The 14391-nt window shown below is 49.7% G+C and overlaps 1 protein-coding gene and 1 pseudogene across 1 annotated transcript in view; both read right to left on the bottom strand.

Moving 5' to 3' along the window:
- The window catches only part of LOC140411509 (dynein axonemal heavy chain 6-like), a 1703852-nt gene that overhangs the window by 1576034 nt on the left and 113427 nt on the right, over positions 1-14391 (bottom strand). The window lies entirely within an intron of this gene.
- On the bottom strand, positions 320-7566 carry LOC140411263 (translationally-controlled tumor protein pseudogene; annotated as a pseudogene).

The following is a 14391-nucleotide window of genomic DNA, read 5'->3' on the forward strand; positions in this document are numbered from 1 at the left end:
GTGTTGGTTCGTTTGTATATCGGAACACCCAACACGACAAGGCCTTCAAGCCATCTTTAAATATTGTGGATACCCATAACAAGGGCAACTATAGCTGCTTCCTGACTGTTTCACCAGGCACTTCCAGAACAGAGCCATGTTCTTTGATATATGCTGAAGGTCACGTTAACTCTCATTTTGTTCAGGGGGTTAATGCACTTTATTACAACTTAAATGTTCAAACAATGCTTCCACTTCTGATCATGATACCAGTCCAACTTTATTTCAGATAAAATGGTGAGCAGCAGGCCATAGGATTGATGAACTGCAGGCAGCAGATTTAGCATTTTTCTATTTCCAAACCATCCTTGAAGAAAACCATATGTGGATTAAACGATCTTCATGATAGTTTAACAATCCAACCATGCCATCGTGGTTCATACTCTTAAGAAAAACGGGTAGTTTATAAAATTGGATAGAATTTCTGCAATAATTGCCTGGCATTGTCTGTGAAAGTCTTCACGCCGTCTCAATTTCGCTCCGTTATTCTTTATTTCATATAATCCTTTATGTAAGCTCTGTAAGTGGATTTTGCAAAGCTTCAGATTATCATTCAATACAATGTTAACACCACGATGTTACGACCCCCCACATGGACAGAGCTTGTAAGGCATCTGGGGCGAGATTCTCCGACCCGGCGCGCCGGGGGCTGGCGTGAATCCCGCCCCCGCCGATTGCCGAATTCTCCGGCACCGGAGATTCGGCGAGGGCGGGAATCGCGCCGCGCCGGTTGGCGGCCCCCCCCCCCGCAATTCTCCGGCCCGGATGGGCCGAAGTCCCGCTGCTAGAATGCCTGTCCCGCCGGCGTGGATTGAACCACCTACCTTACCGGCGGGACAAGGCGGCGCGGGCGGGCTCCGGAGTCCTGGGGGGGGCGCGGGGCGATCTGGCCCCGGGGGGTGCCCCCACGGTGGCCTGGCCCGCAATCGGGGCTCACCGATCGGCGGGCAGGCCTGTGCCGTGGGGCACTCTTTTCCTTCCGCCTTCGCCACGGTCTCCACCATGGCGGAGGCGGAAGAGACTCCCTCCACAGCACATGCATGGGGATGCCATGAGCGGCCGCTAACGCTCCCACGCATGCGCCGCCCAGAAATGTAATTTCCGCGCCAGCTGGCGGGGCACCAAAGGCCTTTTCCGCCAGCTGGCGGGGCGGAAATCAGTCCGGCGCGGGCCTAGCCCCGCAAGGTTAGGGCTGGGCCCCCCAAGATGCGGAGGATTCCGCACCTTTGGGGCGGCGCGATGCCGGACTGATTTGTGTCGTTTTTGGCGCCGGTCGGCGGACATCGCGCCGGTACCGGAGAACTTCGCCCCTGATTCCCCTTCTACAGATATTTTAAGTTGATTGACAACCCAAGAATATAAAATAATCAGCAACATGCTGAAAACAGTCACGAGAATCAGTAATATGCTAAAAGCATTTCCAAGAACCCTCCAAAAAAAAACCAAAACGCCAGCTCGCAAGCCAGCACGCACCCACCACTGCCCTCGGCCGCAATAGTAGGTGCCCAACGGGCAGCACAGACCACCGGGAAAGGACACGCCGATACGGGACACGGCAAAAGACAGTGAAAAAACTTCCTTTACTAAAAAAAAGACAAAATACAGAGCAACCACAAGAAACCCAACAATACAATAATAATAATAGTAATAATTGTCACAAGTAGGCTTCAATGAAGTTACTGTGAAAATCCCCTCGTCGCCACATTCCGGCACCTGTTCGGGGAGGTCGGTACGGGAATTGAACCTACGCTGCTGGTCTTGTTCTGCATTACAAGCCAGCTGTCTTAGACCACTGTGCTAAACCAGCACAATAAAAAGCCTCCAGCAATCAAGCCAGCGCACGCTCCCCCCCACACACCCCCACCTACCATCCTCCCCAGGCTCTAGCAACAGCCCCGCGCCAGTGAAGAGGTGCCCGCGAGCAGCTCAGTCCACCGGAAAAGGACAGGTTGAAGAGAGAGAGAGAGAGAAAGAGAGCACCCCTCCCCCTCACGAGCACTGAGAAGGACCCCTCAACCCTAAATGCATAGAGGCGGGAGGGCCGCAACTGATGAGCACCCAGCCGCTGAGCACAAAAAACACAACAAAAATACAACAATAACCATAAAATCCCCCAACAATAAAACAAGACCAAAATCAGTACAAGTAGTACACATAGTCAATTGGGCCACCACCCTGTTGCTCTCACAGTCCTGGCATTCGGTCTCCAGACACCATCCAGTCCAAAACTGCAAAAGCGAGTCTGTTCTCCACTTTCAGCCCGGGAGCAGGCCAAGTAGAACCCACCCCGTGCTCCACTCCCAGCCGGTAAGCAGGAAGGCAGCCAGTAACAAGTACGTGTCCCAGGCATGGCAACTGCAGGCAAACACTCCCCTCTCTCTCCCTGCAAGCAACTGGCATCAGCAACAGGCACCTCTTGCCCTCCATCCAACTGGTCAGAATGCCGTTCTCCCTTGCCGTAGTCCAGGCTTCAAAGTCTGGAAAAGGCAGCCAGCCTACAGAACAACACACAAGATCCGGAGCAGGGTTACAGCCAGAAGTAGAAGGAGCTCAGAGAAACACAGTCTCCATGTGCCTAGAGTGGGAGCTACTCAGGTGACTAGGGGCAGGGCTTGCTCCCAATTAGAGGAGCTCCCCACTGAATATAAACCCCGACCTGGAAGCATTTCGGGGAAGGAGACCCTGCGGGGGTGGAGAGGAATGATTATTGTGACAGGTGTGGAATAAAGTGAGTTGTACCCTGTCAGCCTGGCCTCTCGTAGAGTCTTTGCCTCCGTCTACAACACACGGACAATTGAAGGTTCAGCCTACCCACCAGGACATTCTTGGGAAGCATTGCCACCGACCAAAGACTCATCAATCGATCCTGCAGTTCTGGAAATAACCTTCCCCTCACCTTGGCACCTTCCTTGATTCTGTAGATGTCGGAGAATACCTTGTCGCCGGAGGTAATGCACTTGTAAAGTTTAATTTCGAAGTGGGCAGCAACGAGCAGCAGGAACAGCAGCTATGTGTCGCAGCCTCTGGCATCACAGTTAAAGGCTATTACTAATGAGGAATTGGCCTTGTTAGTTGTGAGAGCACTTCACAGCTGCGGGTTGTGTTTGCTGCTCGCTCCTGCTGGTGCTGCAGATGCTTGGAGGCTGCTGTTGCTCGTTCCTTCCTTTTCTGTAGCCGGAAAAAAAGGACAATTTTTTCTAAGATACCTGGGTCCTGGAACATCGGGTTCAGGGGACTTATGAGTCCAGAAGGCAATCCAGTTTGAAGCAAGAAGACGCTGTGGGACCTGGTGCGCGACATTGATCCAAATGGGCCGCCTGACGACGCCATTGAAGAAATGTTTTTGCAGATTGCTGATGCTTTTGTTTCTGGTGTGGTGAGTGTTGCATGTAACTGGCATATTACCACGTGGTCAACATGCTGGAAGTCAAGGATGTTCAACTGAGCCTTGAGTGCCAGAAGAATATGTGGATGGCAGGATTTGGGTTTCCGGTGAGATTGGGACATGTGGGAGGGCCTGCACAGCTGCGGCTCCTGGACGGAGATTGGTACTGATACGTGGAACAAGTCACACATTGATGGACAGATGATTTTGACACAAGGTTCTAGCTTATCCTCCATTCCTGCTGAGAAACCTGTGAGGGGTATTACTGTGTATTTACTTTTTTTGTGAAAATGAGTTGATATAACTTTGTATTGGTACCAATATGGAACGGTGACATTTCCTTGTTGTTTAATGGTCGGTGTGATATGTGGAATGTTACGTAGTTGATTTTCAAATCTTTGTTGTTGCTGACCATTTAATAAACAAAATATTCTCAAGTGGCTTCTCATGGGTGTCATGATATTCAGGTAAACATCATTGCACCTACATACATACATACAGACTGATGGACAGATCAACGGACCAATCAACATGCACAACACGACAGCCAATCACAGGCAAGAGCATACACAGTACAAAACAGGGAACACGACACTTCCTGGGCACTCGAGCAGGAGACGGCTCAGGGCACAGAGCTCATTACAAGCCACTCAGACATCCACCATGTGCTGAGTGCCACTACAAGATAGAATTAGGAATAGGTCCACAGAGTCAAGGGTCATGATCGAACCTCAGTAAACAGTTTACCAGTGTAAATAAATGTTTGAAATAAAACTGCGTTGTGCTATTCACAACCGTGTTGGTTTGTCTGTGTAGCAGAGCACCCAACGCTTCAACGGGCACACATGCAATGTCTCAGAGGATGATTATTGCATCGCATTTCAATCAAACTGTGAATCCTGAACACTTTGCCTGAATTCTAGAAGTGTCAGCACTGTAGAGGCAGCAGCCAACAATCAAACACTCCAGAGCTGGGCTTCAGCACAATGGATATCCTTGTGATCAAAGGGCGAGCGTGTGGATCAGGTGAGGGCACCTGAGCAAAGTCTCCCTGATGATCCCAGCAGGGATCTGGGCTCTTGGGGATCCTGTTGTGGCTGGGGCTGAGTGTGCAGAGCGAGGTTTTCCAGTACAACTGACTCGCTGAGTGGCACTCCGAGAGAAGGCAGGACATGTGAGTGTGGAGCATTGGGGGATTTGAGGCTCCCAGGGTGGAAGCTCTAACTGATTGTCGGCCTACCACTTTCTCCAATGCCTAACAGAGACCAAAATGGATGATGGTGTCGGTCCCGCAGAGGATACCCTCGCAGTGCTGGTGGCAGCACAGCTGGCCAGACGCCGGAGAAGGCAGCAGCAGCATCGGCGCAGGCTGGGGGCAGCACCCCATGTGCAGGGAGCTTCTGCACACTCTGAAGACCTGGAAGTCAAGGATGTTCAACTTCCTGATGGTGCCCCGAGGGCCCTGTGGGTCTCCATGAGGCAGAGCAGCTGTAGTGAGCTCCAGAGGCCATTGTGTCATCTGGCACTGCCAAGCCCTGGAGGATTCCTACTGTCTGCACCATGGTCCTCAGCGATGCTTCTCAGTGTCTTGGAGTGCCTTGGCAATGTCCACCTGCGCTGGGACATGTCCCTCATTGACTGGGACATGATGTCGAGGCCCTTGTCCATGGTCGTCACTCAAGCCGCAGACATCGTGCTCCAGCCTTTCCACTGCGGTCACCACTCTGGCAGTGTTGGCCTCGGTGCCATAAATTGTCGGCACCATCTCCAACACCCGTAGCCTTTAGGACTCCTCTAATCTGCTATGCACTCACTGGAATTTCACTGACATCCCCTCCTGAATCTCACCACTATGTCCTATCACCTGCATCAGCTCTGGGATAACTTTATTCAAAGGCTTGGCATCTTATTAGGACTCAGCTAAGTCCTGGATTCCAGCAGACCTCTGACTGCTGACGTCCTTGAATGTCCCTGCCTCTACCTGATGTGCTTCAGCAATGGGGTGGTGCTCACTAGATGTGCGCCAGAAGCCTGTCCACTAATGTCATCCACCCGAGGTGGAGGAAGGTGGGACGATAGCTGGGACACCTCAATTGTGGTCTCCTCAGAGCTCTCCTCCAAGGTGGTCTCTTGGGTGGCGGCGGAGGGTGGGGGGGGGGGGGCTCTGGATGGTCCGGCCCCAACAGCTGGAGGTCCTGCGAGACAATAGACATATGGTCAGTGAGAGGGATGTGTTAGGCAGGTTGGTTCGATATGGACTGCACTCGACGCAGGGAAGTTAGAAACAGACGTCTAACACAGGAGAAGATCCAACACTGTTTTATTCAACTAGATGAACTGCTGTACATATTCAGCTGTGGGTCGACACTGTACTGATCTGACCTTGTAGTAGCCTGACCAGACTTACTAGCTACCCGCATGGTGTTTGTGCTTGCTAGCTCGTGGACTCTGACTGTCTCAGTAGATGGGTCCCGAGAGAGCGGAAAACCTAGTGCCCTCTGGCTTTATAGTGGTAGTGTCCTGTCTGGTGATTGGCTGTGCTGTGTTGTATGCTTACTGGTCATCCTATGTGTCAATCACTGCCCGTCTGCATCTCATTATATACATGAGTGGATATTATGACACTCACTTGAGACGGGTCATCTGCGTGAAGGGGCAGTGGATCCTCACCTCTGCGGCACAGTGCGAGGAGTCAGCCAGTGATTTGATGAGGGGGTGGGACATTGGGAATTTGAGGGGTGGCAGACAGAACTGATGTCAGGAGAAGGGAGGTGGTAACTTACTCTTGCAGCTCGGCAGTGGTCGTTTGTCTTCTTCCGACATTGAACGCTGGTCCTCCTGGTCATGCGGCCCCCACTGACAACCGCTGCCACTGGCTCCCAGGGGGTATTGGTGACCCTGCTGCTGGTCCTTCGACCTCCTCGGGGGAACAGGATGTCCCATCTCTCATTGACGGCATCGAGAAGCCTGTCCAAGTCGGCATTCCCAAAGTGAGGAGCGGATCTGTGCTTTGCCATGCTTGTGCATTGTCTGGGAATGAGTGGTGAGGGAGCATTTAAAAGCAGCTCCCTTGTTAGCGGCGAGACGCAAAGATGCAAGACTACCAAATCAGATGGCGAGACAGCCAGTAATGCGAGAGGCTTGTGGGGGTTCATTTCCAGAACTAAGTGCCATTTAATACAGGCCACTATCTCGCCAACGCAGTCGCTGAGAAATATCCTGCCAATCCTGCCCAAAATGACACTTAGAAATGTTTCCGTTAAATCCCACCCTACATTTTGATCCTTTGATCTAAGGTCCTCTCTCTAATTTACTTCTCCAGTATGGTAGTTGGGGCAGTCGATGGACTCCATTCTGCTCCATAAACTAGATGTGTTTAATACTCCCATTGAGTAACTAAATTGGGCAAATCTTCCATTCTTTGGCATCCTGCACCTTATTAAGCACAAAATACATAAATTCGGGAAAGTCGACAGACCCTGTTATTTCCAAGTACTCAACCTTTCAATCAAATGCTGTCATCATTTGGGGAAGTTTGAAATTCACGCAGGGCTTATTAAAATGTGGCAGTGTTTACATTTCCCATGGGAAGTGTGAGCATTAAAAAAGCACCATGGCTGTAAATGCCTCTCAGTGAATGTCAAAATTATTAGTCAGTCAGCAGCCAATGACTTGCAGAACACTCAAAATTTCTCCTCTGCATTAATGTAGTGAGTTAAATCCTCAAACAGATTACTGCCTTTTAATCATTCCTAAATATCCATCTTTGTCGAGATAGTTCTCTTTGCAGTTCAAGTGAGTTTAAGATGCTGCCTCAAACAGTTGAGTGCTCGCAAAATCAACCCTCCTTATTTTAAGGGTGTGACACTGCCCTATTTTTCCGGCCAGTTTATTCATCCGTGGCTTGCAGATCCAGGGAAAGGCAAAAATCCCAGGGCAAATAAGGGAATGTAGGTACTCTGGAAAATTCCTCTCCAATCTTTTCAGTTCAAGAGATCATTTGGACAAACTTCGACTGATCGTTTTCGTATAGTCAAAACTGGTGGCTTTGCAATCATGGCCAAGATAATTTTAGCTTCAAAGTTCTGACTTGTCCCCTGAGAATGGAATATTGGCTTCACAATGCTGAACACTTCAGACATGTTCAGTAATGTTTAATTGGATTATTTGGGGGAGAGTGGGTGAGAGACAAAACCTGTAGATTGTAGAATAATATAGTTTTTAGAATAAATGACATTTACAAGGACAAGTTATTGTATTCCTGACCCAGCATGACACAAAGAAATTAATTTTCCTTGGACAGGAAAACTTGGATGAAATTCTGCAGACACTGGCGTTAAAGTTTCTGTTTTGAAGGGTTTCAACCCCGTTAACTCGGAGGGGTTTGGGGGCAGTATGAGCATGACGATTGGGAGATTTTATTTTGTTTTATTTGATTTATTGTCACATGTACCGAAGTACAGTGAAAAGTATCTTTCTGCGGCCAAGGGAACGTAATAAGTATGTACATTGTAGACAAAAAAAAGAATAATTGACAGAGTACAGTGGACAGCACGGTAGCACAAGTGGATAGCACTGTGGCTTCACAGCGCCAGGGGCCCAGGTTTGATTCCTCGCTGGGTCACTGTCTGTACGCAGTCTGCACGTTCTCCCAGTGTCTGCGTGGGTTTCCTGTGCTCCGGTTTCCTCCCACAGTCCAAAGACGTGCAGGTTAGGTGGATTGGCCATGATAAATTACCCTAAGTGACCCCTTAGGAGGTGTTATTGGGTTACGGGGATAGGGTGGAAGTGAGGGCTTAAGTGGGTCTGTGCAGACTCAATGGGCCGAATGGCCTCCTTCTGCACTGTATGCTCTATGTTGTATGCAGTTCTATGTAGTACATTGACAATACATCGACAAACAGTGATTGGTTACAGTGCGGAACAAGGGGCCAAACAAAGCAAATACATGAGCAAGAGCAGCATAGGGCTTCCTGAGTAGTGTTCTTACAGGGAACAGATCAGTCCGAGGGGGAGTCGTTGAGGAGTCTTGTAGCTGTGGGGAAGAAGCTGTTCCTATGTCTGGATGTGCGGGGCTTCAGACTCTGTATCTTCTACCTGATGGAAGGGTCTGGAAGAAGGCAATGCCTGGGTGGGAGGGGTCTCTGATAATGCTGCCTGCCTTCCTGATGCAGCGGGAGGTGTAGACAGAATCAATGTGAGTGAAATTGGATTAAAAATGTAGTGGGCAATTTAAGGGTTAAAAGCCTGGGGTTAGTGTGGTTTGCCTGGGGAGTGTCCTTGGAGAGTTAATGATTTGCAGCCTGCAGAGATTGTGGGTGGGATTCTCCATTTGCCGATGCCGAAATCGCGAAACACAATTGGGCGGAGAATAGGTTCTGACACCAAAATCACAGTGAGCACCGATGTGTCGCCATCACCTCGACAGCAGCATCAATGCGTACCGGAACACACGTACAGTGGACACCGTTTGCATATCATTAGCGGGCCTGGTCCGGTATTCTCTTCCTCCGATGGGCCGAGTTCCCGGTGTCGCAGTTCGTTTGTGCTTTTAAAAATCGTTGTGTCGTTGGCCAGGGTGTTAGCAGGGCGAAGCCAGGAGATGGGCTAAGGAGTCGGGTGGACAGGCACGGAGCACCATTGTCGCAGCCAGCAAGGCGGCCATGCAGCTGCACATGCCGCTAACAGCCCACTGTGAACTTAGGGCCACGGGTCATATAGGTCGTTCCCCCCCCCCTCCCCCAGGCCACCCCCCTGGGTGCCTACTGGCCCCAGCCAACCCATCATCTGTATGGGCGTGCTCCAGCACAACCAGTGCCATCCTGTTGGCTGGGATGAGTGTGTGTGGGGATTGTAATGTGTTTGTGCGGCTGAAGCTTGTCAGCCTCCTGAGTGTCAATCATGGACCCAGCGAATCCCGCACTGTTTTCCATTGGAATCGATTGTGCTCCATGTGGGTCCGGTGCTAGCCACTTAACAGTAGCGGAATCGGTCCAGGTGTGGAGCCAGTTGTGGAAGTCCATGAATTCTGCGTCAATACCTAGTCTCAGAAACGGAGAATCCCGCCGACTGTTTTTTTTCACCTTGAGGAGATGAGGTCAGTGCAGGGTGGAGCTCAGAAAGGCACAGAACTATTTTGAAAGCATTAGATGTTTAGTGTTTGGGGAGAAAACTGAAAGAAGTAATCTGTGATCTAGCAACCCCTGTGTGACCACACGAGAGGCAGTTTTCTTTCCCAGAGAAATAGTAGTTAAAAACAGAGGAGCCTTGTCTGGAGACAAGAAAAAGGCTGAAATAATGTCAGTTGAAGACATTCTGTTAGAGTTTGAAGGGGTTCTTACAAGAGCCAGGATCTGTTTTGGAATGCAAGTATCATTTTAGGCTTTGCTGGTTTAAGCTGAATTGAGAGCTGTATGTTTATGTTCTCTTGTTTAATGGAAAATGGAGTAGTAGTGTTATGGTGTAGTTATAAGATGTGCCTTTCCGGTTTGAAGTGAAAACCAGTTTAATATTATGATTATAATAAAGTTTTGTTTTAAAAATAACCACGCCTTATTTTTTCATGCAATTACTCCTGGAGCAAATCATTCTTCCCGCACAGTCTTACAATATTAAAATAAAATATTGGGGTTTCGGACTTGTAACCTAGCCATTGTTGGGATTGTAATAGTGAGAAAGAGCCTGTTTTCTGCATTCAGTTCTATCAATGTGTAAGAACCTTTCAAACCTTTTAATACGTAAAACAAAAGTACAGATCTGTTCTACTGATGCCCACCTAGTTGCACGTAAACTGGAGACTTCAACCACAACTTAAGAAAATTAGGAGAACCAAAACAAGTCAGTTTGCTGTGGCTGGCTGCATCTTGAAATGAAATGAAATGCAAATTGCTTATTGTCACAAGTAGGCTTCAAATGAAGTTCCTGTGAAAAGCCCCTAGTCGCCACATTCCGGCGCCTGTCCGGGGAGGCTGGTACAGGAATTGAACCGTGCTGCTGGCCTGCCTTGGTCTGCTTTAAAAGCGAGCTATTTAGCCCAGTGTGCTAAACCAGCCCCTTGCAAACATATTTTTGTTTCAAGTCACAACGATAAGCAGGTGGGGCAGAGCAGAAGAGTGAGAGGGAGGAAGTCAGAAACTTTCGCCACATTTCATTGCCTAATATGAACAAAATTCTACACAAGCAAAGATAATCTCATGAGTTGGTGATGCATCCTGATCAGCCCTGCACTGTACCATCTGCAATAGCCTTGCGCTGCTCAGGGATACGATCGCCTATGTGCAGGTCAGGGGGTAGACACCAGGGATGGACACCAGCCTCACCAGATGGACACCAGCCTCACCAGTTTGTACACCGGCCTCACCAGTTTGAGACCAGCCTCACCAGTTTGTACACCGGCCTCACCGGTTTGGACACTGGCCTCACTGGTTTGGACAGCGGCCTCACCGGTTTGGACACCGGCCTCACCGGTTTGGACACCGGCCTCACCGGTTTGGACAGCGGCCTCACCGGCTTGGACACCGGCCTCACCGGCTTGGACACCGGCCTCACCGGCTTGGACACCGGCCTCACCGGCTTGGACAGCGGCCTCACCGGCATGGATACCGGCCTTACCGGCTTGGACACCAACCTCACCAGTTTGGACAACAGCCTCACCGGCGTGGATACCGGCCTTACCGGCTTGGACACCAACCTCACCAGTTTGGACACCGGCCTCACCGGCGTGGATACCGGCCTTACCGGCTTGGACACCAACCTCACCAGTTTGGACACCGGCCTCACCGGCTTGGACACCGGCCTCACCGGCTTGGACAAAGGCCTCACCAGTTTGGACACCGGCCTCACCAGTTTGGACACTGGCCTCACCGGCTTGGACACCGGCCTCACCGGCTTGGACAAAGGCCTCACCAGTTTGGACACCGGCCTCACCGGCTTGGACACCGGCCTCACCGGCTTGGACACCGGCCTCACCGGCTTGGACACCGGCCTCACCGGCTTGGACACCGGCCTCACCGGCTTGGACAAAGGCCTCATCAGTTTGGACAAAGGCCTCACCAGTTTAGACACCGGCCTCACGATTTTGAACACCGGCATCACCGGCTTGGACACAGGCCTCACCGGCTTGGACCAGGAGAAGGCCTTTAACAGAATGCTATGGATAGGCTCTCCAAAATGGAGTTTGTTGAGGGAATTGTATCTAACTGCTGTCCATAAACACAGTTTGCAACACAGTTTGAATCAATGAATGGGAATCAGAAAACAAAGAACAAAAAACAAAGAACAAAGAAAAGTACAGCGCAGGAACAGGCCCTTCGGCCCTCCAAGACCGTGCTGACCATGCTATCCGACTAAACTAAAATCTTCTACACTTCCTGGGTCGGTATCCCTCTATTCCCATCCTATTCATGTATTTGTCAAGATGCCCCTTAAATGTCACTATCGTCCCTGCTTCCATCACCTCCTCCGGCAGCGAGTTCCAGGCACCCACTACCCTCTGTGTAAAAAACGTGCCTCGTACATCTCAAAGAACAAAGAACAAAGAAATGTACAGCACAGGAACAGGCCCTTCGGCCCTCCAAGCCAGTGCCGACCATGCTGCCCGACTAAACTACAATCTTCTACACTTTCTGGGTCCGTATCCCTCTATTCCCATCCTATTCATGTATTTGTCAAGATGCCCCTTAAATGTCACTATCGTCCCTGCATCCACCACCTCCTCCGGCAGGGAGTTCCAGGCACCCACTACCCTCTGTGTAAAAAACGTGCCTCGTACATCTACTCTAAACCTTGCCCCTCTCACCTTAAACCTATGGCCCTAGTAATTGACCCCTCTACCCTGGGGAAAAGCCTCTGACTATCCACTCTGTCTATGCCCCTCATAATTTTGTAGACCTCTATCAGGTCGCCCCTCAACCTCCTTCGTTCCAGTGAGAACAAACCGAGTTTATTCAACCGCTCCTCATAGCTAATGCCCTCCATACCAGGCAACATTCTGGTAAATCTCTTCTGCACCCTCTCTAAAGCCTCCACATCCTTCTGGTAGTGTGGCGACCAGAATTGAACACTATACTCCAAGTGTGGCCTAACTAAGGTTCTATAAAGCTGCAACATGACTTGCCAATTCTTATACTCAATGCCCCGGCCAATGAAGGCAAGCATGCCGTATGCCTTCTTGACTACCTTCTCCACCTGTGTTGCCCCTTTCCGTGACCTGTGGACCTGTACTCCTAGATCTCTTTGACTTTCAATACTCTTGAGGGTTCTACCATTCACTGTATATTCCCTACCTGCATTAGACCTTCCAAAATGCATTACCTCACATTTGTCCGGATTAAACTCCATCTGCCATCTCTCCGCCCAAGTCGCCAAACAATCTAAATCCTGCTGTATCCTCTGGCAGTCCTCATCGCTATCCGCAATTCCACCAACCTTTGTGTCGTCTGCAAACTTACTAATCAGACCAGTTACATTTTCCTCCAAATCATTTATATATATTACAAACAGCAAAGGTCCCAGCACTGATCCCTGTGGAACACCACTGGTCACAGCCCTCCAATTAGAAAAGCTTCCTTCCATTGCTACTCTCTGCCTTCTATGACCTAGCCAGTTCTGTATCCACCTTGCCAGCTCACCCCTGATCCCGTGTGACTTCACCTTCTGTACTAGTCTACCATGAGGGACCTTGTCAAAGGCCTTACTGAAGTCCATATAGACAACATCCACTGCCCTACCTGCATCAATCATCTTTGTGACCTCCTCGAAAAACTCTATCAAGTTAGTGAGACACGACCTCCCCTTCACAAAACCATGCTGCCTCTCACTAATACGTCCATTTGCTTTCAAATGGGAGTAGATCCTGTCTTGAAGAATTCTCTCCAGTAATTTCCCTACCACTGAAGTAAGGCTCACCGGCCTGTAGTTCCCTGGATTATCCTTGCTACCCTTCTTAAACAGAGGAACAACATTGGCTATTCTCCAGTCCTCCGGGACATCACCTGAAGACAGTGAGGATCCAAAGATTTCTGCCAAGGCCTCAGCAATTTCCTCTCCAGCCTCCTTCAGTATTCTGGGGTAGATCCCATCAGGCCCTGGGGACTTATCTACCTTAATATTTTCTAAGACACCCAACACCTCCTCTTTTTGGATCTCAATGTGACCCGGCTATCTACACACGCTTCTCCAGACTCAACATCTACCAATTTCTTCTCTTTGGTGAATACTGATGCAAAGTATTCATTTAGTACCTCACCCATTTCCTCTGGCTCCACACATAGATTCCCTTGCCTATCCTTCAGTGGGCCAACCCTTTCCCTGGCTACCCTCTTGCTTTTTATGTACGTGTAAAAATCCTTGGGATTTTCCTTAACCCTATTTGCCAATGACTTTTCGCGACCCCTTCTAGCCCTCCTGACTCCTTGCTTAAGTTCCTTCCTACTTTCCTTATATTCCACACAGGCTTCGTCTGTTCCCAGCCTTTTAGCCCTGACAAATGCCCCCTTTTTCTTTTTGACGAGGCCTACAATATCTCTCGTTATCCAAGGTTCCCGAAAATTGCCGTGTTTATCCTTCTTCCTCACAGGAACATGCCGGTCCTGAATTCCTTTCAACTGACACTTGAAAGCCTCCCACATGTCAGATGTTGATTTGCCCTCAAACATCCGCCCCCAATCTATGTTCTTCAGTTCCCGCCTAATATTGTTATAATTAGCCTTATAAATCTCTTCTAAACCTTGCCCCTCGCACCTTAAACCTATGTCCCCTCGTAATTGACACCTCTACCCTGGGGAAAGCCTCTGACTATCCACTCTGTCTATGCCCCTCATAATTTTGCAGACCTCTATTCGGTCGCCCCTCAACCTCCGTCATTCCAGTGAGAACAAACCAGGTTTATTCAACCGCTCCTCATAGCTAATGCCCTCCATACCAGGGCAGTATGATCGTATGATCGTATAAAACCGTATGATTAAGTG

This window comes from Scyliorhinus torazame, chromosome 4 (assembly GCF_047496885.1).
Source record: "Scyliorhinus torazame isolate Kashiwa2021f chromosome 4, sScyTor2.1, whole genome shotgun sequence".
Classification (NCBI taxonomy): Eukaryota; Metazoa; Chordata; class Chondrichthyes; order Carcharhiniformes; family Scyliorhinidae; genus Scyliorhinus; species Scyliorhinus torazame.